At 36.9% G+C, this 27,097-nt stretch overlaps 1 protein-coding gene across 1 annotated transcript in view; it reads right to left on the reverse strand.

Moving 5' to 3' along the window:
• The window catches only part of PRKN (parkin RBR E3 ubiquitin protein ligase), a 681,559-nt gene that overhangs the window by 654,341 nt on the left and 121 nt on the right, over positions 1–27,097 (reverse strand). The gene's annotated exons all lie outside the window — the stretch shown is intronic.

Raw genomic sequence — 27,097 nt, forward strand, 5'->3', positions numbered from 1 at the left:
AGAAAGCAAAACAGCATGCTTAGTATTTTCAGTGAGGCAGACAAGCTATAAATAAAGGACCTCTTCATAAAAAACTTTCTGTCTGTAGCTTCATGCTACAAACACTCTGGTTTTTATACCATATATGAATGGAATTGTTGCTCTCCCCACACTGCAGCAGAAGATTGTCTTTTGGGTAGGACATGAGGATCTGAGTTAATTAAAAAAAAAAAAAAGGAAAAATATTGACAACTTTTTTCTCAAAAGCACCGTCAGAGTCTCAGTGCAGTCTATGTAGCACGCTTATAAACCCTTTAAAACAGAGTGGAGACCATCACAGGGGTAAGAAGTAGCAATATTGCAAGTAAGTACCTTCCATCACAAATCACACCATAAGGAGCATCACCCTTTCTTCAAGAAGGTACAGCTCTCACAGCTCAGCTTAAAAAGGACTGTGCAAAACTGTGCTAGCAGCACAGTGATACTTATTTTACTTCAGTTAGAGGAAACACGAGAGTACTCCTTTTATACAATGGTGTAGTCATCAGAGCACTCACCAGACTGCTGATTTCCAAGCCACAGTCATCCTGAAGCCACAATTTCTTTCCAGGAAAAAGCTCTAAGCTGTAAAGAGGACCAGGAAGAGAGTTCTCCCACTCTCACCACAGTGACTGATTCTCTGTGTGCACAGAGGGATGAGAGCCTACAATTTACACCAGCCTTGGCATTTAAAGGAAGCCATATCTAACATCTCATGGTACACCTACAAAACATCCCAGCTTCAGCTGTAGGATAGCCAGCTTCCCTGTCCTAGCTTGGGATACATTTATGCAAGCAGAGAACTGCAGTTACAAACAGTATCTGTGGCTCTCAGTTCATGCTCACTGACCACCCACACAGCCTGTATGGAAGGTTCCTGTCATACATGTGTTTTGAATTGAAACTGATGCTAACTAAGTGAACCAGCTGTGCTCAGGCCCTGACCAAGAAAGCCTGATTAATTATTCTAGGAATTTAAGAGGTAACATACCTTCAAAAATGTATCTAATTACCTACCTACTCCGTGTAGAACTTCCTATGGATAGTAAGGGGCTGTAAGTCTTGAAAAACACAATTACTGCTTAGTATTTACCATTCTTAAGAGCTTATTATTGCCACAAAACCTAATGCTATTAGTCTATAATGCAGAGTCATCATAGATAATCTTCAAATTAATGCAGGTAATAAATACTACTTTATGAATCTTGATCTGAAAACTTGAACAAAAGATGTTGCAACTTATTCTACTATAAAAAATTGGTCTAATTTCTCACTATACTTGAAAGCTTAATTGTTTACACCTGTTTACACAGTTTTCCCCCTAGCAGAGTAACTACTAAATAATTTTTCAGCAATCTTTGAAACAATTTGTCATGATATTTAAACATACTTTTTATTGGCATGAACCAGTTTGATTTTGGCTTGATTTATAATGAACATTTAATTGTGCATTATTTTCCTAGTGCAGCTCTTAAAAAGCTGTTTCCATTCACAGGTACACTGAAAAGAACAAAAAACTTTCATATAAAAAGTAATGTACCACCATAATTTGAAAACATTCACCTCATTCACAGTCATCTGCCTCCACTAAAAGATTTATAACATGTCTAAACCAGAAATTGATGAATTCATCAGCAGCTGCGACATTTTGATCATAATCAATAATATAATTTTACCCCTTAAATGGGTTTTCAATTAAAGTACATATTTTTTCAAAGTAATGTTATTTGTGTTGTAAAAATAGTTTATCTGCAGACTAACAGCATTAAATAATATCATACCAGGTGCTGTGTTGTAAAGAACAATAACCTGTACAGCCAAACAAAGATAATACTGTACTTAATGAAATACATATAAAATTCATTGTGCTGTTTCACAGGTTAAATATTAGAAAGTAAAACATTTCTTAGATAAGTACAAGTGTAAAGATCAAGCACCATTACGCAAGTTTAGAAGTTCATTATCCAACAAAGAAGAATCTAAGGAGAGCAAGAGAACATCAGTGTTAGGAATTCAGGCTGGCCTGGCTCCCACAAATTCACTTTTGAACTTTCTCTTAGCTCTCAAAAAAACCCAGGACAAGACACAAAGTCAGTGTAAAAGATTTCTTGGATAGAAGAGTATGCCAGGAGCAGAAGAAATGGAGCAGACCATCACCAGTCTCTCATCAGATGGTATTAAATGACACTATCAGGACTTCCTTTAAGTTTTATTATTCTGGAAGCTGGTGCTTACAAGGCTAGGACTTGCTCTACAGAGCTAAAGTAGAGAATGTCTTAAAGGAAAACTTATTTGTACTGCTACACAGAAAGACCTCTTAGATATAAGAAATAGAAACAAAATTTAATAGTGTGGAGTAAGACGAATGAGCAAATATATATGAAATCATGCTAAACCAGAGGGGTTTGTGGTCCATTGAACAAGTGCTCCTGCTGTAGAAAGTGAATTAAATCAAATGGTGTGATCTGATTATCTTCAAGGATTATTTGTCATGGGCAAACTACTGGTTCAGGTAAGAACAGACTTTTACCCTTCAACTAAGTGGCAGTTATTGATCTTTGCTGGCACAGCCTCATTGTTACATGGCTTCACTGTTATGGAGAGGCTGCTGGCTTAATGTCTGTCAGTCTGGGAAATACAAGTAGTCCTTCCTTAGGAAAGATAAAGGGAGGTAATTTCAGGGTCTTACATCTTTTACAGAGCTCTAGTGCTCAGAAGCCAGAAAGTATATTTTCTTTGTCTATGGCAATTAACTAAATCTTGAACTTCACACAGTTTTTATGGATGAATAATATGTATACCTAGAAATAGGAAAAAATTGCTAGCACTGCTGTAAACAATGGAAATACAACTTTACCCAGACCCATCATCCTGTACCGGACAGAGGCCTCAGAATAAAGAAAGGAGAGGGCACTTAGGGAAGATTATGGGGAACTCTTTGAAACTCTTTGAGTTTTGGTGTCACTTCTGACAACTTAATTGAATGGAAAAACAGTTGCATAGAATTTGAAAAGAAACAAGAAAGGGTTCTGTAGCTTTAAGAACAGACAAAGCCTTGCACTCTTGTTCAGGGGACAGCTTTACATAAATCTTCAGGAAGTCTCTGACAGGCAGTATCCTGGACAGAAATCAGATAGCTATTTCTCAGGCTCAAATATCTAGTTTATTTTGAGGCAAATCTCAAGACAAATACACCAAGAGTTATAAATCAGAGAACTATACCAGATGCAAGTAAAAATGAGGCTACAAAAGCTGAGGAACAAGTACACAATCCCACTGCTCTTTCACTGCTTTTGTCAAAAAATGTTTGCTAGTTTCACAGTTGTCCATGTAATTTGAAAACTGAAAGTTACAATTGGCAGATGTCTTGGAAATTTTACTCCATTCAGCTTTTGTGAGGGAGGGAGCTGTAGCTTAGAATCAATAAGCTTCTCTTTATTTATATTTGGAAGCTGGTCCTGAAAAGCTTCTTCACACAAGAAATTCCTCTTCCTACTGTAAACAGCCAAATAGGATGAATGCAGTCATAAATTATCATTGCAGAACAGCAAATGCACAAATGTTGATCAATTAATGTAGAGTGAAATCTTGTTTTATATTCCCCTTAGTGGAGCAGGTTAATTCCTGGGATTCACCATTCAGAATACTCTCCATCATTACTTTATACATCCACCTAGGCTCTTTGGTGCTGTGCATTTTAGGCCCAGCTGGGAGATCCAAACGTACAATAACATCCCCGTGAGTTTGTGAGGCTCAGGGAATGTGGCAGGGGAATCAGGCTCCTCGGAGAGGAATGACAGCAGATGCCCTCCAGGGGAACTACAAACTGCACTCATCCCAGACTGCCACCCCGGGAACACACTCTGGACTCAAGGAAAAGAGCTGACAGGCAGCAGCCATAGCTTCAGCTGCTTCCTTCAGACCTCTCCCAGCAGGTGTCACCACGATATAGCATTGCTATAAAATCTTCAAGTAACAAACATTAAAGTAGTGAGTTCCTTTTTCTCCCAACTGGCAAAGCACCTCTGTACTCTAATTATGCAAAACCTGAATAGTCGGCAACAATGAGCTTTGTGATGAGAGGGTGGGGAAAACTGCTAGCTGTGTATCATTTCCACTTCCATAGAGCTGATTTTCTTCTTATAAATTGGTATACTTCTGAAAGAGATGTATTTAATGAAGTGGTTAATTTAATGCAATGCTCAGCATTCTCTTCTTAACAGTAATGTACACAGATGGCTGTATTCCAAAATCCATTCATCTATTTCAAATTGTTATAAAATGGCTGTTGAATTCTTTTCTTTGGAGAGAGAAAATATATTTGTAATAAACAACAAAATTTTCTAGCAGCTGGTTGTGAAAATTAAGAAAAAACCAAACCAAAGCAACAGGGGGAAAAAGCAGTCTCCATGCAGACTCTGAGTGTCCTGAACCACCCAGCAATTCTGCAGGCATTCAGACACCTCACTGTAATGTTTCAAAAATCAATAGCAATTTATTCTCTCTTTGGACCCCAACCAACAAAAGTAAATAATACTGTCACCTGTGGTCTGCCTTCAGAACATGGTCACAAAACAGTCTTGCTACTATACCACAACCCTCCAGGGCTCTTTATCTATGCTGGCTTTGCAGCTTGTATTGGCTTTCACAAGGGAGAAACACACAAGACAGCAACAAAAAAGGGTCAAGTTCCAGTACTCCGACCACCCAGGCTGCTGAGTTGGAATTAAAAAAAAAGGTTTGGCACCTGTCTTACTTCAGTTTCAACTACATTAATTTTATTAAAAGGGAAAAAGAAAATAGAAAAATAAAAGAAATCCAAAACTGAAAAAGGAATATTAGAATTATGTTTTCTCATGCAATAAAAGGGAAATCCTAGAGGAAAAAGCTGAAACACTTGCATCATTGCTAAGTTATTTTCATAAAAATTTGAGGTTTTGAAATTCACATTCCTTACAATGCTAATGAACATATGTCAGAGTATTCAAAGTGATTCAGAATACTGAGAGATGGTTTTTAAAATCATCATAATTTATAACCAATATTAAGGAATCAATTCCCATCTCATTATAAGACAACCAACCAGTTTAACTGAACACAGCATGAGGTATATCATTGTCACAGGGACCTTACAAAATTTCAAACACATGATATAAGATATGCTCACTTAATTTCTAGTGATCCTGTGTATGTAAGTACAATGGACTCTTGTCTTTCCAAGGAACATTCTTTAAATATGCTTGTATCTTTGAATATTAAATTGTCTTTGCTGCTGAATGTGTGTAAAGCCTAGAGAGCATAGAAATTCTCACCATCACCACCAATTCTTTTTGCTTCTTAGAAATACTGATTGTTGTGGGTTTGTATATAAAGTTCAGGATGCATCACTAGATCATACAGGCATCACATCCAGATTTAAAGCTGTTCACCCTTTCTTTTGTGGCCCTTTATATCACGGACTGAATGCAAAGAAGGAAGTTAGAAAAAAATTGACCTTCTATTCCAGTTTTCAACATGGACAGTAATTCCATGAAGTAATTTCCCACTCTAAAATGATAAAATGCCAAAACTTAAAAGCACAATACAAATATGTGTATTTAACGGGTCTTGTAATAACCCTTGTTACAAGCCAGGCTAGAATTATAATTTCTTTCAGTAGGGGAAAAATTAGTAAAAAAACCTGAAAATTCAAAAATATTTTAGGTTAATAACTTAGGAGAAAGAAAAATCTGCATGGATTTTACATGACCACATGAGAAGAAATGAGGAGATACTAAGACCATTTATTTACACAAGATATAAACACTTGTCTAACAAAGGCATTCTGAACAGTGTTACAAGAAACTCCGGTAAAACATTAGAAGATTAATGTATTAATTATTTTAGAAATCAGGTGCAAAATGAAGAAAACCCAATAGCCACTAATGTCAAAGAAAAGCAACAAAATAAACTGAATTTTATATTGAGTCATAAATTGAATGAAAAGGGAAAAAGGCTACAGAGATTTAATTAATTCCTTCTATAATAAGCCACAGCCACAATGAATGGAAAGTCTATAATTGTAGGAACCAAATTTAGGGTACAGCAGACTGCCTCAACAGCAGATGAATATTCAATTATTTCATAAAAACTGTAAAAGTTTTGAATGAATATTTAATAACCACATCAGTATCTGAAGTCAGACTGCTGCATAACTGGATATTCATTCAATCCTATGAAACCTTTTACTAGCCCCTTATTTAAAAAAAAAAAAAAAACTTACAGGTTAAAAAGATATTTTTATCTTTAATTTTACAAGAGCTAAACAGAATATGATTCAACAAAGCAACAGCAGAAATCCAGAGTGCTTCTCTACTGTTCCATTTGTATGTCCCAATAAGAGCATTTAATTTAATTTACTATTTACTCATTTTTCATTTGCAATTCTCTGCAGGTGTCTGTGTTTATTACGGCAAGTACTGGGAACACAAAATAGAAATTCCTGAAAATATGCTTAAATAATTCCAGAAATTCTTCTGTGGCTTTGAAGCATCTCCCAGAAAAGCTCTGACAAGGATTCTGTTCTGGTTAAAGGAACAACTCCTAGCTTGCCTCAGAAGCAGAGCAGCCAGCCGGTCAAGGGAAGTGATCCTCCCCATCTACTCCACTCAGACGAGATCCCTCCTGGAGTACTGCATCGTTTTTCTGGGGTTTCCAACATTGGAAGAATGTGGCCTGCTGGAGCAAGTCCAAAAGAGAGCCATGAAGATGATTAAGGGGCTTGAGCACCTCTTCCAGGAGAACAGGCTGAGAGAGCTGGGAATGTTCAGACTAGAGAACAGAAAGCTCCAGGGAAACTTTACAGAACCTTTCATTACCTAAAGGGGCCTACAAGAGAGATGGAGGGTCACTTTTTATAAAAGAGAGTAATGACAGGATAAGGGGGAATAGCTTTAAACTGAAAAAGGGGAAAATCCTTCACTATGAGAGAAGTGAGACACTGAAACACATTGCCCAGTTCAAGGAGCTAAAATCCACCACAACTAGAACAAAGGGGAAAATAGGAACACCTGAATCAGCTCAGCACTGAACAAGTGAGAATACTGCCATCTGAAAGGTGCTGGAAGAAATGATTTAGCTGGTTTTTTTGTTCTCCCTACCCATTTGAACAAGCTAGTTATACTGTGAAACTGCAAAGTGAGTTGCAGACCAAATCAACTAACATGAATGTTTAGTCACCCTAATACATTAACTACTGACATTGTTAAATGAAATCAGATATTTTGTTGACTTTATGAAAAAAAGTTTAAGTTAACATGTACAAACTAACTTTGGGTTAAAAACTGGAGAGATATTTTAAAATTTTGCTAATATTACAGTGAAATCAATACATTAGCCATCATGTGTCAGTCTCACTTCTGTGCCTGGTAAAGTTATACTGAAGGTACTGAAAAACATCTGGAGGACAATGCAGTCATTGGCCACAGCCAGCACAGCTTCATGAGGGGAAAGTCATCAAGCCTGATTTTCTTTTATCATCACACTTAGCTGATCAGAGGAATCCAGTCGATGTAATCTTTCATATCTCAGTAATGCTTTGGATAGTCTCTCACAGGATCCTTCTGGACAAAATGTCCAGCACGCAGCTGGATAAACACATCATGGGATGGGTGAGCAACTGACTCATGGGCCAGGCACAAAGCGTTACAGTGAATGGGGACTGGGGACCTGTCACTAGGGGGTTTCCACAGGGCTCCATTCTTGTGCATGTGTTCTTCAACATCTTCATAAATGACTTGGACATAGGACTGAAAGGGATGCAGAGCAAGTTCACAGAAGTTACAAAACTGTGAGAAACTGTTAAGTCCCTTGAAGATAGGGAGGCCGTGCAAAGAGACCTCAACAAATCAGTATTGGGCAATCACCAGCTGTATGAAGTTCAACAAGGGAAAGTGCCGGATTCTGTACCTGGGATGGGACAAAAGCAGATGTAAAGACAGGCTGGGGAATAAGATGCTGGAGAGCAGTGCTACAGAAAGGGACCTGGGGGTCCTGGTTGATGGGGAATTGAACATGAGCCAGCAGAGCCCTGGCAGCCAGGAGGGCCAACCCTGGCCTGGGGGGCATCAGGCACAGCATCGCCAGCCGGGCAAGGGAGGGGATTGTCCTGCTCTGCTCTGAGCTGGGGCAGCCTCACCTCGAGTGCTGGGGCAGTGTTGTGTGACACAATGTAAAAAAGACGTTAAGCTCTAAGAGAATGTCCAGAGCACGTCAACAAGGATGGTGAAGGGCCTTGAGGAGAAGCCGTGTGAGGAGCAGCTGAGGCCATTTGGTCTGCTCAGCCTGGAGAGACTGAGGGGAGACCTCACTGCAGCTGCAGCTTCCTCATGGGGGAAGAGGAGGGGCAGACACTGATTTCTGCTCTGTGGTGACCAGTGACAGGGGGAATGGCCTGAATTTGTGTCAGGGGAGGTTTAGGTTGGGTATTAGGAAAAGATTCTTCACCCAGAGAGTGGCTGGGCACTGGATCAGGTTGCCCAGGGAAGCAATCACAGCACTAAACCTGACAGTTCAAGAAGCATTTGGACAAAGCCCTTGGGCAAATGGTGTGACTCTTGGGCATGGTACTATGCAGGGCTGAGAGCTGGACTTGATCCCATCCAACTCGGCATGTTTTTTGATACATAGATAGGTACACTCACACACACATGTGAGTGCAGGTGTGTGTATTTCTAATCATTAACTATTGTTTTCTCTCCAAAATGCTTGGAAAAAGGTTAACTCAGAAACTTTACTGACATAAGTGTTCTAATTTCACTTTTATTCCGGCAGGAATTTCTGTCACCATAAGACCCGTGAGCCCTAGACTAACATTTACAACCTTCTTTTTATAAGGAACTAGAGTTAACATGAATATTTACTAAGTTTGTAATGGATTAAGCTCTTCCCTTCTAAAGAAATCTCTGCAAACTGCTTCAACTACTAAGAGCTACCCAAACAAACTAAGAATTAAGAAAGTGAACCATTTTAATCACTACTTTGCCAATACTACCAATAAGGTTACGGCTAATGTGGCTATTTTTCTCTAGGATGTAAATAGAAATTGTTAAGTAGATCTCATCTCTTAGATAACTAGTTTTGACTGCTTACCAGTTTACACCAAATAAATGTTTGCAATTTAAAAACAAAAATTTTTATAAGAAATTACTTTGAACTTTCATTAAAAAGTGAAATTAACTGGACAGAACAGCATGCTTGCTTCCAGGCTTTCCCATCCCTTTTCTTAAAATCTTGGTATATGAATTTGCCTCCAAATGTGAGCTTACCAGAACAGAGGTGTGCGAGAGCAAATCACATAATTGGGAAGCCTGAAAATACAGGATAAAACTATAACAAGAAGGCAATATTTTATCACAAATTTGAGCACTCAATAATATTTCTAAAAATGCAATACATTCTAAAAGCTCTAGCTTTTTATTATCCTGGAGTATGTTAGCTAGCACAACTTATAAGTTTTGGGAAACATTCATTTGAAGGCTAATATTCCAAACCCAAGACTCACCAACTGAGGTCCCCTCAGCAAGGTGCAATGCATATAGAGAAACCAAAACTCTCTGCTTCTACTTTTGACACTGTTGGTGTATATCCTTCTGAACAGCACTTCAGATTTCATTATACAATTCCAATAGTTTAAAACTACTTTTCTCCTGAAGCTTGACACACAGCTGAAGAGAGCCTGACAGAGGAATGGTTGAACGACAAGGGACATGATACTGTAAAATTAATCCAAATAGGGAGGGCTATGTGACTGCTGCAAAGTTCGCATGGCCCTGAAGAGTAGATGGTGTGCAGAAAGCAGGATATTGAAACTGCTTGGTATGTAGAAGTAGATAGAGAAGAACAAAGGAGTACTAAGCTGTTCTAACTGCAAGGCCAGCTGGACAGGCATGTATCGATCATAAAGATACTTTTAAGATAATAGTACAAGTCACATAGCAACCAATCATGAGCTCGGCTTTTGCAATATGTATGAGCTAATTAACGAACATATATAAACTGTGTAATCTGTTACAATAAACTGAGACTTGATTATCATGATATCATGAGTCTTGTCTCCCGCGGCTTTCCCTCTAACACACAGCTCTGTAACAAAACAGAAGTTCACAGCCAGAATTCTTAAAAGTAGGGGTATTTTTATTTTTCAAGTTTAAAAAAAAGAAAAATTTATCTAATCCAGCTACTTATACCTCTTTGCATGATAGTAAAATGATGCTTACAGGATGTAGTTTTGCAGCTTATGGCTGAGTATAAGCAGACTAAATTGTAAGCAAGCTGTGTAGGATAGTTCATTATTTACATTGCCTGTTGTTTCCTATTGAACAATCTTGATTCAATTCCTCTTCTCTTTAATGGGTTTTAAATATAAATAAAGAAATACTCCAATAACAAAATATTAAAAGAAAATGATGGTAGTTTTAAGGAATGATGGAATGATTAGGGAAACATTCCAGTACCATGGCGTTCATCATCAAAGACAAGATCATATACTCTGACTTCAAATCAGACTTCAGTAGAACACAACATGGTAGGCAGTCTGAGACACTTAATAATGAAAAATTACAGTGGCACATTGAATGTAAACTGAGCAAGACAGAAGCTCTGCAGAAACAAACTAAAATTTATTCTAAGTCTATCCTGAAATTATAGTAGAATAAACAAATATTAATATATCCATGTTTTTAAAAATAGCTTTTTGTTCCCTTTACTTGGCATCATACATACTTGCCTATTCAAAAGTAGGTAACTGTTCAAGTGATCAAGACTTCCATGAAAGAGGTTAGTAACAAACTCATTTACACTTACATTCTTAATATTATTAAAACTTAACATAAATAAGGAAATATAACTAAAGATGTTTACCTACATACACCATGCTTAAGAAAAAGTGTCATTGGTTGTAACATGTTTTGAAGATTATATTCACTTGTATATTTCTCACTGCACATTCAATTTAATTTTCTACATTTGCCCTCATAAGTGTGTAAAGATGCTCCAATCAATTCAAAATTAATAGATTCTGTTTCAAATAAGCAGGGTATATTTAACCAATATATTATGAAGACTAACCCAGACTGATTTTATTTGCTGAAGTACACAAATTTCTTTGACCTCACTGTCTTGATTTCTCTTGGACCTTACTCTGAGGCTGTAACAGATTTGTTTTAGCAATGAGACAAAAGTTCAATCTAATTCACTTTCCAGATTGTGAACGTGACTGTTCAAAGCACACATGTAATTATAATTTTTCCTTGCAACAACACATTTTAGAAACACTTTTTTAGCAGAAACCTATGATTTGATATGAACAGTGTTTTTTTCTTAAAAAGGAAGTAAAATTAAAATTTGCCTTTAAACACTGCTATTTTACAAAGTTATTCAGTTAAAACATTAACCTATAAAAGCAATGCCTAATTTTAATATGTTCTTTGCTTTTAATATATTCTTACACCAAATGTTACAGCAACTAAGAAGTTTCAGCATTTTTTCACCTCTTTGAAAATCTGAAAGCAGTTTATATGTGTATAGTTCCAGCATTTCCCCTCACTGAAATCAATACAGCTATTCAAGAAAAGCATGCAGGTATATCAACCTGCTATCTGGATTTGAAAGAATACAATTTTATAGTCCTAAATTATTCTTCAGTGTGTTGGCATAAAGAAACAAACATACCTGTTTTTGTGGTTCTTCTTAAATCTATTGACTATGAAACATATGACACAAAAGAAATCTGCCATCCTGAACACAAAGGAAACCATATAATGAAAAGAGCCATGACAAAATAAATATCTAGTCTTAAAATAATAATAGTTATTGAAGAAGGAAACAAAATTCACAATCCAAAAGATTCTCCAGCTGGACAATTCTATTTCTCCTGCCATCATCACAGACAAATACATTTAAGATTAGTCTCTTAGCAAAGGCAGGGGTACTGAACTATTCCAGCCCATCTCTGAGCTCATCTTTAGCCAGAAGCTCCCTGCCTACTTAGAACCTGGGCAACCGCTTTAAAACTACTGTATTTCAGCCAACTTTACAACTACTGTATTTCAGTTTAACATATTACCTACAAAACAATTTTTAATGTTCTAACTGAAATCCTAGACTATGAATTTCAAAAGAATCCAAACAGTTGACGCTTAAGTAACACAGTCTTCTACTGTAACTGGGAAATATACACAACCTAAAAAACAACTCAAACTAAACCAAACAGCAGCTTGTGAAAAAAGCAAATGTACATGTTAAGAATACAAAAGTGGAGTTGTACAGAAATACCTCATGTACCTGAAATTTCATGTATCTTTACTGAAAGAAAAATTCAGTACAATAAAAAGAAAATCCTAAAAAGTGACCAAAATGGAAGCACAAAATAACCCACTAACACAAGGCAACTTTTTTTCTTAAATGAGTGTTTTTTCTGTTTGAAGTCTTGATGATTTATGTGTTAGAATTTTCAGCACATTTGTAAATAGAGTAATGTGAAAAAATTGAATGTCGCTTCTGAGACCAAGAAGATTTAATATACTGTAAAAACAGAACAGGAATCCCAGCAAGGCTAAATATATCATAAAATGACTGCTCACTCTGTAAGAAATATACCTGTTTCTAACATATGTATAAACAACACCATATTATCAAAATTTAAGTAGCTTAAGAAGAAGTGTTTTTGCTGCAGTAAAATCAAAATTTGATTCACATTTATGTAAGAACAATAGCTTATAGTCAAGAGTCATTATAAATTACATGAACTAATGGGCACAATGTAAAACATTCAGCATCTTATGAGAAAATTAAACAGATTTTGTACAAATTTGCACTTCTAAGATGGTTACTGCCCAGTACCAACTCTATTGCGGGTGAGGCAGCATGCACTAAGAGGTAGATAGTGCTGCACAAACTCTTTAATTATACTTTTGGTGACCAGCCAAATTAAAGTTGGATACTAAAGATCATTATGCCTTTAAGTTAAATAGTTAAGTGACAAATCATTAAAAAGAAATTGGAAAATATGAAAATATTGCCAAATATTAATAAAGGTATGAGAAAGCTCATTTTATTAAACAGTCATTTCAAAAGTAATACTCTAGAGATAAAAAATTATTATTAGGTCTTTAAAATGCAACATTTTGTGCATTTCACCAATTCTACAATTCTTCATGTGCTTACAGTTTTCAGTTTGTTGATCTATTGTTAAGACATTAGTGGTATTTAAAAATAATTGAGAGTTAAACAGTGATGCACAAAATGATACATTCCCAAGTAACTTTTCCCCCACTTTAGTGTTAACAAGTAGAAATACGTTTTTGATGCTGCCAGTGTCAAGATCAGGTGAACTGAATGGTTTTACATAGTACATTACTCCAACTCCTTAAGGGGCTATAAAATCACATTCAACTCAGTTTGTTATTAATAATTCATGGCAACTTCTTTAGTTCACTACAGGGGCATTACTCTTAGGGCATCATTCTTATTGAAATAACTTAACAGGGAAAGTCAGATAAACAGTGTTACCATCAAAATGAGAAGCCACCTACCATGAACCCAGGGACTTTAAACGCCCTAAAGAATTTAAATCCTTACATTTTTCAGGCTAAATTTGGAAATTTGACATTCCTTTCTAGAATTGATGTTAATTTGTCTTTTCTTCAAGCTGTATGAATCTACATATGAATTTACATATGAATTCGACATTCCTCTAAGCGTTGATGAGTAAAACCAACAGAATTCTGTCTATCTAATGAAATTTGGTTTATCTGCAGATTTGAAGAATCACATTTCCATTCATTTAGCTATAGAGCATAAGAGCTATTTATGCTTTCATTACTCTGAAATAGACCCTTTTAACAAGAATATTTTACTTCAATTAAGCATTAAACTAAGTATATCCCATTAAACATATCTAAGATGTAAAAATATTATGATTTGGAATTTGAACACTTTTAACTATAGTAAAAAATACCTACTAATAAAGCAGTTACTGACACCAATTATGATACATAAAGACCACAAGACTTCATTCTTCATGGTCATATAATAGATGATTCTTATAGAATTATGACAGGTATTAGTAACATTTGGATTTCAGTGCACATGGCTAACTAGATAGATAGACAGAGTAAACACATTAAGATAGGGATTAGACATTCATTTTGTAATTTACTCAATGGAACAAAATTAGCTTTGATGCATCAGTAAACCACCATGGAAAAATCAGCTTTATCCTTACAAACTTAATTAATTCTGGTGTAGAAAGAAAGGAAGTCCACTTCAAAAGCTTAGTCTGCTCTCTGAGTAAAATAATGCCCTATGCACAAAAAGTTCTAGTTGTATGAAAATTCACAATCCATTATTAAGGTTTTTAAGTAACAAGAGAACACAGTTCACATTTTAACTGCTTTGTCCCCTGCCAAGCACATTTTGGTATTAAGAATAAGGTATTAGTGAGTGGCTTGTTGTAATTTGCAGTCAGTTTCCAGCACAGATAAAAAGCTTGATAAGGTAAAGCCTCAGAGGCACATGGGCCTAAGTGGTTCACTGTTGTACTTTCAAAATACAAGGTCTTTGTGGCTGTATCATCATTCCATAGATACATTATCTACATACTTTTAAAGACAAACTTTAGATTAATTGCTCCTGATAATGTTGGGGAAAACAAAGACGGTCAGGCTTTTGGATACTAATTCTAACACATCTAAACAGTAACTATTCCCTGGGGTCACTCACTTGCTCCTTACTCAGTAATGTAGTAGCCCAGGAAGGTTGCGTTTCCTGACATAAACACCAAGGATCAAAAGAATTTAATTACTGTCTGTGGTAGATAGGGACAGGTGAACGGGAAGATTTCAAGATGTGATGGAAAGCAAAACCCTTCCCCCTCATCCTGTAGTACATGATCTATTACCCCTAAGACATGTAACCCCACCTAACTCAGTAGTTTTCCACTCCATACTAACCCTAGAAGACCCTACCTTCTACCTTTGACTTAGCAAAGTCCCCCTTGACTATTTAACCTCATGAAATAAGGTAATAAACGCCATTTGACCATCCACCACATTGGTGTCTGTGTATGTCTGTGGCCCGAGTGGCCCGGGCAAGGCTGGGCTGCCGTGCTGTCCCTTGAAACCAGGTTGCCTTGCCTTCCCCTGAAGGCAACACTATCTTATGGAGGAAACAGTTGAGAAGCCTCGTCAAAAAAGTCACTTATTTCTTATAAGATAGTTGATTTTTAAATCCAGCTGGAAACCAATAGAAGTGGTCCAAACTTCCCTTCTGAAGAACTCAGCATTGTCTTATTTGACTATCACTGTTAACAGTCAGATTCTTTAGCAACAACATACAGCAAGTAGATATGCACAACAGTTTCATGTAGATGAAATTAACAATAAACCCAAACACTTTGACTTTTTATCCTAATGTCCCCTTTGCACAATTGGCAAAGTAAATTAAAAGTGTCCCTGTGCACAGTCCTTTGTCCTCAAAGGGCTGCCTATTTTAATTAATGTCTAGAACTGAATTATATTTCAAAAGCTGTATTCACGTGAAATCAACTATCTTATTTTTTTATGTGTTGCAATTGTATCCTAAATTGGTTTATAGCACACTGTCTGCTTTCCTAGTTCAGGAATCTGATTATGTGAACAATTCTAAAATAACACATTTGATATGAAACAGGAGTTGATGCTGAATACTCATTGTGCACAGTGTTACACAAGGACATCTTAAGTTCTTACCAGATTTACAGCATAGTTCTACTATTACCCATTGAGAGTGCTTAATTTTTTTTCAACTTTATTTACATTAAAAAGAATTATGACGTCTTATTATTGAAAAATCAGGAATGGACAACATATGTTGCAACTGTTGTCACTGACAGATGAAAATACAGAAATGCCAGGCTTCCAGAAATGGAGTATGAAAACATTTTAAGTCTGTCACCAAATACAATTTATAGCACAAACAAGGATTATTTGTAGATTTTGAGTGTTACTTAGCATTTCCATTGTAAAACTCTGCACAATTGAGAAGAAAAAAAACCATCACAGATGTGTTCATGACACAATTTTAAGAAACCAATGTCCCAAAAGAGCGTGCTCACTTTAATGCAAGTTACATCACTTTCTGTCAAGATATTACCCAAGAACCCTAAATCTCTGGAAAAGTACAGCAAATGTTCACTTATTTGATGTAATATTACAAAAACATCATCATTTTAAATACAATTTTGAAGTATCTGATGCTTATTTTTAAATGTGTAATTATTTTTGTCTCTATAACAAAAACCAGCAAATTTAATCCAGAGCCTAATTAAGACGTGCAACTTCATAAATAACTCCTAAGCAGAGTTGCATACACCCACAGTAAAATCAGCTGGTGTTAAGCATATGTGACTCCCAGGTACAAATGGGCAGAAAATTATGGGCTTAGGAAGCTGAATTTGGACAGCACAGGTAAACTTTAGGAGCAGTGCTAGGATCAGCTGTGTGACTCTGATTGATTTTGGTATATGTTACTTAAGTCTTGTATTTATTTAAGGAACAAGACAACAGAAAAAGCTCCAGAAGTACTTCTCTTGAGCTTCAGGTGTTTTATGAGATTGATGTAGCCAAAGCATCATGCCATACTTGAAAATTTTGAGTTTTAATGTTATTTCAGAGCAGCACTCTACTTTATAAGGCTGTAATGTGTTTTGTAATTTTACCTGTACTGAAAAAAAAAAAAAAAAAGGATAACAGCAGGAAAGCAGCTATTCTAAGAAAGGGAGGCTTAAAATGGAAACAACACAACAAAGAAGCAAATTAAAAAACTCTCCTCTTCCTTTATAAGAAATAAGGGAAACAGACTGTGCTTGTCTTGCTTAGGGCCAGGAGTCTCACTGTATGGAATTCAGCCAGGCTCCAGCACACAACTCACTACGGAGTTTTGCTGTGTTAAAAACTAAACCAGATGGGATATTTGCTTCCAACAAGATAATTCTAATGGAAATTGTTAGAAGCACTGTAAAATAAACTTTTCAGCTTCATCTGCTATTTTGTTGTGTATAATAAGGGCAGGTAGAATGAAAAGTAGACTATGAAAACAAACCACAAAAATTTAAAAATTCAAAACATTAATCATTAAGCAAGTTTCAAATTTATGTACCTCAGAACACCAACTGCTTAAGCAGGCTAAAGCCAAATCTCAAACAGTAGCAGAGTTAGTGTGAATAAAATATTCTAAAATTATGTAATGTGAGTAAAAAACAATCAGCGTAAAGGTTAGCCTGTAGATTCACACAGGTTGAAGAAAAATATAAAGCAAGTCAACAAACACCAGGGCCTTGTGAGACGTAATAGACACAGTGTTTTTGTTCAGGATCATTAAGATAACATCTCCTGTTCTTAAAAGACCCCATATTTTCCAGATGAACTACAAAAGACAAGGAAGAACTATACATGAGGTAAAGTTCTACAGTTACAGGTTTTGATGACTTCTTGTACATCTAAGTATTTTTAAAGAACTTTTCAAAGGGTATTTGGTTGGTTTATTTTTTTGTGTTTGTTTTTTTGTTTTGTTTTTTTTTGGGTTTTTTTTTTTGTGCAAGGGGTTTGTTGTTATTGTTGTGCCAGTGTCTTAGATTGTAGCCCAGAACTGTTCCTGGCAGTAAACAGCTTTTTCAATACAAGCTATACCCATCTTATCACAACAACAAATTCACTCTTAAAGAAAGATAACAGGCAATAAGGGCAATATTTGTAAACAAAGTATCTTAGACACAAACTGGACCCATTACTTCTGAGAAACAGGGTCAGTTATCATAGAGACAAGCTCATGCTTCAATTACCCCAATCCAGTTTGCCAAGTAGAGGTACCTACCACTAAAAATTTACTGTTAAAATGGCAATATATGTTTGTGGGTTTTTTTGGTTTGGTTTTTTTTTTTTTTTTTAAATCTTACTCTCAGATTAAACATTACTCTAAGCTCTCTTTTCTTCTTCAGGAACTGGTCTATCCTAGACTTAAGAAATTCTACTTATGCTTTGACTTTGTCCTACCATGTTTCTTCAATCACCCAGAAAGCAGACTGGAATGAAATTAATATGACTGGATAAAAGAAAATCAATTTTTTTTAACATTTAGTTTCAGTAATCTAATTATGAAGCTTTTAGTAATAGCATAATTACTTTGAAGTTCTGAACATATGTTTCCACTGAGAGTATTCCACAGAGGACACTATATCAGAAAAGGGAAAAAATGTAAACATAAATGTACCAAAAATATTTCAGCTCATCAAAAAAAAAAAAAAAAAAAAAAAAGAAAGGAGAACCATATGCCAGAGATTTAATATTATGTCCAATATGAAGCACTTTTGTTTCCATCATGCACAATCCTTTAGTTTAATACCAATGAAGAAAATGGAAAATAATTTTTCCATGGCATCAAAGCATATTACCAAAATGCTACTGGATTGGCACACTTAATGAAATGAAAATACACATGTAAAATTATTATAACAAAAAGCAGCTGAACACCATTCCTTGAACTTTGAAGGCCTAAATGTTTCTGCTGATGGAAAGGATGTTCTAGAGAAATGGCGCTCACAATGGGTCTAAAAAAGCCCAGGCATCTCAGTATTCTTGTGATGCTTTCTCTTGTGAATTTAGCTAAATATCCTTAGCTCCATACACTGCAAGTTATTAAAGCTGAAGTATTAGATCTGACACAAGACATTTCTATTGGCTAAATTTAATAAAATTTTAAAAAAAATGAATTAATGAACTAAGAGGGGAAATTCACCACTGAGCTAAGACATTTAGAAATGCTAAACAAAAGATATAGAAAACAGCACCACAGACAGGAAGACACTGGGGAAAAAAAACCCCACCAAACAAATAAAAAGTAGGGGAATTACATCATAATATAGAAAAGCTTTAATTTTAGTAAAGCAATATTTACACTGATCATCACAACAGTGGTGAACAAAGCAAGAAGATTTTTGTTATTGGAAAGTCAATTTTGCTTTTTTTGTTTGTGTTTTTACGTGTCATAAACAATGTACAAATGCAAATGAATTTGCTTCAGTGCCCTTCTATGTCATCAACAGCAAGCTTAGTGCACAACCCTACTTTTACATAATACACAAAACTCCATTCTCAGCAGATAAACTAAAGCAAAGGAGGATGTCCAGCTTTTGTGGCAACAAATGCATTGTTCATACCACCTTCACTAAAAACAGCACAACCAACACCTTTTGATTGCAACTGTTCTCTAAAAAGCTGTACTTTCACACATTAATACATTATAACCTTGCTGTCCTTTAAACTGCTATGTAATGACAAGCTCTTTCCTCAATTAGGATCTTCCTTCATCATGATCAGCTTCTGAAATTCTCAAACAATAAATCAACTTCTTAATGTTTTACTTTTTTCTTTTCTTGGCTGAGAGGTCTAGGCTTAGAGCTTTGAGGTAAAAAAAACCTATGCCCCACATCATAAGGGAATGTCAAAAGAACCCATGGAATAAAACAAGCACAAACAATATTTTTCTTGATTTCTTACCAACAGATCTATGCTATAGGGACAAATAACGAAAGAACTTTTGACATATTCAGAAAATAAACACACAATCCCATAGGTCAGATTTCCAAAATTTCCAAAGGTTAAAAAGGGAAGACATTAATAGCATGGCACTTGTTGAAAATGTTAATTTAGCAACCACCTTCCTTTCATCACTTCAACTTATCTCAAACCAGCCAAGGACAGAAAATCAAGTCTTCCTCAACAATTGGAACAGGAATACAGCCAAGTATGGTAAAAACTGCAGGATCCAGACAATTTATTTTGGACATATTTTATGGGCAATAACCCATCATACTTTTTAGGTATGTCTATGTCATTGTTTCCTCTCTTTCATAGTAAATGGAGAAGAATACTGACATAATATAATATAAATTCAGAGGTCATCAGAAGGCATGAAAGCTTTTGAACAGTTTTAGAGTCAGAGTTTTAAAATTTCCATCATTGAAATTACTAGCATGAATAGAGTTGTTATATTCTGTAGACAGCCTCAAATAGTTCTGAGGTCCAAGAGTGAGCTTCTGCCATTAAAAAAAAAAAAAATACTTAGAAATAAAAACCACAGGAATACAGTTAGCAGAGTTCATTTCTCTGAAGCACATAATTTATGATGTCACTGTTTTGGAAGGCATTGTGATATATAGAGAAGAAATTGCTGATGATTTTGTGGCTTATTCATTATAGGCATGTAGCCACTCTAAAAAAGACACCACATAAAGCTACCACATGTACTTAATGCACCATTGTCGGAACTCAAAATGTCTCTCAGACATTTTTAGAGGTTCCAGGCCTTGGTCAGAAGCATTTTAGACCCTGACAGGTGGCTGGAAACAGCTGTGATTTTGAGTTTGAGCCATGGAATGAGTTACCAACTTTGAAGGTGGAACAAGCAGTCACAAAATGTTAGATAATATAGTAAAAGTAGTTACAAAACAGAGGGCATATTTTTTTAGTATTGTACAGGGGGGTTTTAGCACATGTACAGGGGGGCTTTTACTTTGTACATGGGGGTCAGAAGTTCTAAGATGGAGGAAAGTGGGCTGACCCTGTTCTTCCTCCTTCTTCTTCCTTGCCTCCATGTTCTTGGTGATGTTGGCACTCACAGATTGGTTTAGAGTAGAAAAGCACTTTGTAATATAGGTAGTAGGTATTGGGGGAAAACTATAAATATGTAATACGTAATATATCTTATAAAAGATAGAAGCAGCCCTGGGCGGGGAGGGAGAAGAAGAAAGCAGCAGACAGGGAGGATGTCAGTGTATGTGTGTGCCTCTGCCCAGGCCGCTGACCAAGGAGCCGCAAGCCGAGAAAACAATCTTTTAGATAATTAGCAATAAACTGCCTTGAGACCGAAAAACAAGAGCCTGCGGAGTTTTTCTTTGGAAGCACGGGTTGGAGGAGGAATTTCACTGCCAAATGGGACCCCAGAATAAGGCCGGGGTTCTCACACACCATAATTGTGCCAAGTTATTTATGCAATCTTTTGTCTGAATTCATGAGAAACCATTAATAAGACTGCCTTGTTCAAGAAAAGATGCATGTTTACCGGCACCAATACCAGGTACTACTGTACAAATTGCTTAAGGGCATGAGATAAGACAGCTTCATGATTATTTCTTCATTAATTTCTACCCTTAAGATTGCTATAATCAAATTTAATATTTGAGTGATAGCTGGAGAACTGAAATGATTCTTTGTCTCTTGTCATTTTAAGAGAATTTGTAATATCATGGCAAACATTTCAGTTAGTTCCACATGCCTCAAGAAACAACTTTGATGCTCCAACTTTTCCTGTTACAGCTTTAACAACACTAATGTAGATATGAACAGACTGATTAAGAAAAGTGATTCAACACAAGAGCTACTGCTTAAAAGCCAGTTTAGTACCATCAGTCAAGTTTCAGTCTGCTTTAAAAAGTACACAATAATTCCTTCTCCATCTTGTCCAGACGCAACAGGCAAAAGGGTACTGATGCATTTTTCTACATCAGATAAACTGGTTGGATTTTTATCCTTACTTTGTAAAGTCACCCATTGTTCCACTTCTTTAGCACTGATCAAAATACAGAAGGACTGGAAAAGGCCTGAACTACAACATTTGGAAACTGAAAAATTGTAAAAATATTGTAGATTTTAAAGAACATAATTTACCATATTAAAATTTAGTTACTTGATTAGAAGTCCTCATAAAGCACAAACGTTTGCAAGATGCCCTACCCACACTGTAGTTCAAGAAGGAAGAAATCAGGTTGTGAAATAACTGACAATTATATAACTAAAGCTTGCCAATGAATTACCTCCAAACCAGTCTCTAGTGGCTTTCTGTGAATTCTGGCTATATAGTGCCCATTTCTTACTTACTGTTTTTTCTTCTTTTAATGGAAAAACTTCATACTGGCTGCATTCTGTGTTACAAGTTGATTCGAAGTCCAACAATACTTATATACAGTACATAGCAACAACAACAATTGACTGAAAGTAATTAATTTATCTATTTTACATAAACCTGTCTGGCAAAGCAACAAACTTTCCTACTAATGGTTTTATTCTCCCTTGGGCTTTTCCTAAATATAGTAATTTGGAAAATCTGCACCATTCTCGATATCATTTGCTTCTGTGGCCTGACCGTTTATATAACTGAGGGTTCCATGGTACAGGGTGTTGTAGGTTGTTGCAGATGATAGATAAACATAATTGTTCATAAATAATACATTGCGATGAGAACAGTTCTCCCAGCTAGCCGGACAATGCCCCTGCCTTTGGATGGATCCTGGGGTGAAATGGACTGTTCCATCCCACCCCCCAAAAGATGTATGGTTCACCCCGCACCTCTGTACCCTCCCCTAAAACATTAGTATATGCAACCCCGTTGGATATGCCTCATCCCAACCCACCTCGGAGCCCCTTGATAAGGAGGCTTTGAGGGGCCGCGCGGTCTCTTGGAACTTCCTCCCCTCTTGGAACCTCCTCCCCTCTCTTGGAGCTTCCCCTCTCCTTGAGCATCCTTCTGTCTCTCCCCTCCCCACCCTCTCAGGCTCGGCCACGTGCTGTGCCTGGGAGCATGAGGCAGAACCTTCTGCACCCCTAATAAACCTCTTTCCCCAAGAGCAAACTTCAATGATCTCTGCCTCCATTCATCTACACCGTGCTGGAGCCTGCTATTTTCCACAGTAGGCCAACTAACTTATTTCAGTAAATGGGGATACAGGTGTTTCCAGTTAAGAAAACTACTCTACCACAATAGAATAAAATATGTCTTCAGCTTTAAACATATCTAGAAAATACATTGTTTACTTTGGCAAGGACTCTTAAGCAGTAGTTTGTTGTTATGCTTTCCAAAATATGTTTTTCAATTTCCATATTTTGTTAGCAAAGACCTTTTCCTAGATGTTTCTCAAAGTAAGTGGAATTTGAAACTCAACTTTATTCTCTCATCACACAGATAGGCTAGATCACAGCACTGGGCAATGGATACTCTATTTACATATTGCCTACAAGTAAGTATGGGCCATAATTTAAAGAAATTGCCAGATCAATTTTCTTTAGGGCCCTATCTGAAAAACTCGAAACACTGCATCAGAATATCCTTAACCCCTCCTTAGTCTCCAGTGACATGATATTATAATACTGTTATTTTGCAGTCATTTAAAAAAAAATCAACCAAAAATACCAAAAAAAGCAAAAAGACATGCCCCACTCTTTCTCACCCTGTCTTTCAAAAAGAAATTCAAGCAAAACTTCTCATCTCCCTTAATGGAAACAAAATACAGCATGTTTATGTGTATCTAGCAAAACTAAGCTATCTTTTGAAGATATCCTACTTCAAATGACACTAACTTTATAACACCTTGCTGACAGAGTAACAATAAAGCATTTTGTAGGAAAATAATAGTTAATATGTAATTCCAGTAAAACACAAAGTGTTTCATGGTTCAATTCTGTACATGCAGTCCAATACAGTGGCAGAAGGGAAAAAGACTCAAAACAAACTGAGCAAAACAGGTCATGTATTTGAAATGCAAGTAGCCTTTGATATTCCAAGGCTTAGGTTTTGTTTAATCAAACTACCAGCCAGATTATTCCACATGTTTGTGAACTACAACTGGAGCTTGTAACTCCAGTCTTGTAGTTGAACTATCCATAGCATTAGAACACCAAAATGCCAACAAAAGAAGAAAATTTCAGAAAATACAAAAAGACATCTTGCATACCAAAACTGCAGTATGAAATCAAAATATCTAAGTAGAAAAACTAAACTACTTTTCTTTTGGTTGCTACACTAGTACCATTATTATAATAGTACCATGTATATAAATATATTCAGGGAAATTCTGAAAGGTTTTAGTCTTATTTTCCTTCTTCAAGGTTATTTTCATACTAATGAGAAATATTTATGCAGAAAGTATATTACCAAACACTGAAAAAGGTTGCAACACAGAGGAATGATCGGTCATCCAGATAGCTAAAACTTTCACCTAGGCTCCCATTATCACTTAACTTGATTACTGCTGGATGAATCATATTTCACTGTCAAAGCCCTTCGCAACCTGTCGTTATTACCACCTTCATCTTCCATTCGCCACAGAAATGCTGAACTGCCACTGTTAACTATATAGAGTCGACCTTCTACATTTTTAAAACAGTTTAGGGCCTTCTCCTGGCATTTTTGCTCTTTGAGAGAGATTTTCTGAAAAAATTTCACAAAGCTGTCCCAGCATCTTCCTTCAAAATCAGTTTTATTTTTTTATTTTTCCCCCCAGAACAGGTGTTCAAGAATGTGACATTATTGCCAGGGCTGTTGACTAAGAAATAGATCAGCCAATCCAACTGCAGATTGCCACTTCCATTCCACTAACAACAGGTTTTAGCTGATCCAATGGTAAGCAAATAAATAAAATAAAGAACAAGCTTTAAAACCCCACCTCAAAAAAACTCCCCAGACCTACCAAGCCCCTAAGTAGAGGTAATGCAAGCTATGTCACTTAACTAGCTCAGTCCGGATTCAAATTACACTTTAGGGAACCTGAATGTGCATAAGTCTACATGACCTGGTCTGTGAGATATGAAGAGAAAAAAGAAAGATAGAAAATAAAAAATCAGTTAAAGGAATTATCATGTGTATATTATGGTATCAAATTATGAGGATGTAAGACATTTCTAGAGATATGAAACTGTGAAACATTTTGAAAAATATACTATGTATTTTATAGGAAAATTCTTTTAAATACTCAAGTTAAAAAAATGGGCAGATTATTTTCTCACCCTTGCATTCCTACCCCCAATTTTTGCTATGGCATTCCCAGCTTCCAAATGTTTAGAGGAGTTTTCAGAAAGTCTCAAAGCAGGATACTGGACCAGGTCTCCACATCACATACTTTGAAGATAATTCTTTTTTTGGGGGTGAGTGGGGGAGGGTGACATGGTTTTTGGGGTGTGGGGAGGCTGGGATAGAGTTAATTTGACTTAGAAGCTGGTAACATGATGCATCTTGAATTTAGTTTGAGAATAATGTTGGTAACACACTGGTGTTTCAGTTGTTGCTAAATAGTGCTTAGCCTGAATCAAGGACTTTTCAGTTTTCCATGCTCTGTCAGTGAGGAGGTGCATAAGAAACTGGGAGAGTGTGGCCAGGAGACAGCTGACTCAAACTAGCCACAGGGACATTCCACACCAAGAGATAAATTGGTGGGAGCTGGTCTGAGGATGGGCTGGGCATTGGTCAGTGGCCAGCGTACAATTTTATTCTGCATCCCTTTTTCCTCCAGTTTTCTTCTTCTCTCTCTTTTTCATTACTATTATCATAATCATTAGCATTATCAGTATTTTTATTACTCTGATTCAATTATTAAACTGTTCTTATTTTACCTGAAATTCTCCTCCACACCCTGCAAGGCAGGGGAGGAGGGGATGAGCCAGTGGCTGTGTGCTTCTTAGTTGCCAGCTGGGGTTAAACCAGGGCAGGTTGCAACTCATGTAAAGCTGTGTTTTTAAATATGCAACTAATTGGTCTGTACATTTCATAATCAATATTCACAAACGTTTCCATCTGCCACAGTGAAAATAAAATTATCATTCCTCAGTCACAGAACATTTATATTCATGAGCAGTAAGTAAATATTTAGATTTCAGTGTGAAGCTAGAGGCATCAGCTCTGTAACCACATGGGCAGTCCCTTAGGTACACTCAACTTACTTTTCTGAAGCATTGAAAAAACAAACACACACTGCAGTTCTGCAAACACATGTATTTTATATACTACAGCGATACATCAGATCAGCAGATAACATTGCAAAATAAAAACACTGGGATACCTGACCCTCTGTGCTTTCCTTAAGGCAAGCCTTCAATTTAAAATGTTCTCTACTACATAAGAAAAAAGTAGCTCAAATGACAAAGTCCAGTAAGAAAAATTCCACAATTAGGAAGGGATCATTTGCATTAATATGTATACAGAGTGAAAATACTGGACAACATTCTTTTTAGTTTTAGCAAAGGTGAAAGAACATTAGCTATACACATGCAATCATATTTTCACTGCTAAGAAGACCCAAAGCATTCTTGGAAACTTCTGAGACGTTCCATTTAAAAACAATAAACATTTTCACAACAAAATGCGGAGTTTTCAATTTGATCAGATCTTAAGTAGACAGCAACCATGACACCAATGCTGACGAAACAGCAAGCCTGAGAACAGCAAGGAGTTGCTAAAATGCGTGTGTGCAATCCACTACCTTTTATAGGTTTTACTTTAAATAATTCTCAAAACTGAGAAAATCAAAGATGAAATGCATAATAAATAGGAACGCTACAAAACAGATCCTGCAATTTCGAACTTTCCCAGGTATGGATTAATCTTTCAAGGAAGTGAAGAAAACCCACTGCTGAAACAACCAAGTCACGCTTCACACCAGCATTGGATGGGTACAGAAATCAACTCAAGGTCCAAAGGGTCACACTCCCAACACCGTGAGGTGTTGAAAGTTTCTTCTTTTCCAGGTCGCCACCAGGTACCACGCCGGATTAATAACAAGTATATATGCTGGCAAGGCCAAAAAACGTTCGCAGATCGCACAAACCTTGCCGAGAAGCACTTACAATCGATATACCGAAAAGGAATAAAAGAGCTCTAAAAATGAGCTCAGTCACAAGAACTGGCCAGACCTTTCCCCCCCTCCCCCGGGGGTAACAGAGGAGGGCTTTGCCCCGCCGCGGTTTAAGCAGCGGGCCAGGAGCGCGGGCGGCCCCAGCCCGCCCCGCCGCGAGTGCGAGCTGCCCCGCCCTGCCGAGACACCGGGCGAGGCGCGCGGGGACCGAGGGGAAGCGAAGGGGGCCGGGACAGCCCCCGCCGCTCCCAGGGCCGCAGAAGCGACAGCAGAGGCAACAAGAGCAGCGGCGCCAACAGCAGCGGCCGCGGCAGCGCCGGCGAGGAGGGCGGAAGGGAAGGGGCGGGGAGGAAAGGGCGGAACCGCATCCGGGCGCGCCCCGCTCCC

Source organism: Lonchura striata, chromosome 3 (genome assembly GCF_046129695.1).
Source record: "Lonchura striata isolate bLonStr1 chromosome 3, bLonStr1.mat, whole genome shotgun sequence".
Classification (NCBI taxonomy): domain Eukaryota; kingdom Metazoa; phylum Chordata; class Aves; order Passeriformes; family Estrildidae; genus Lonchura; species Lonchura striata.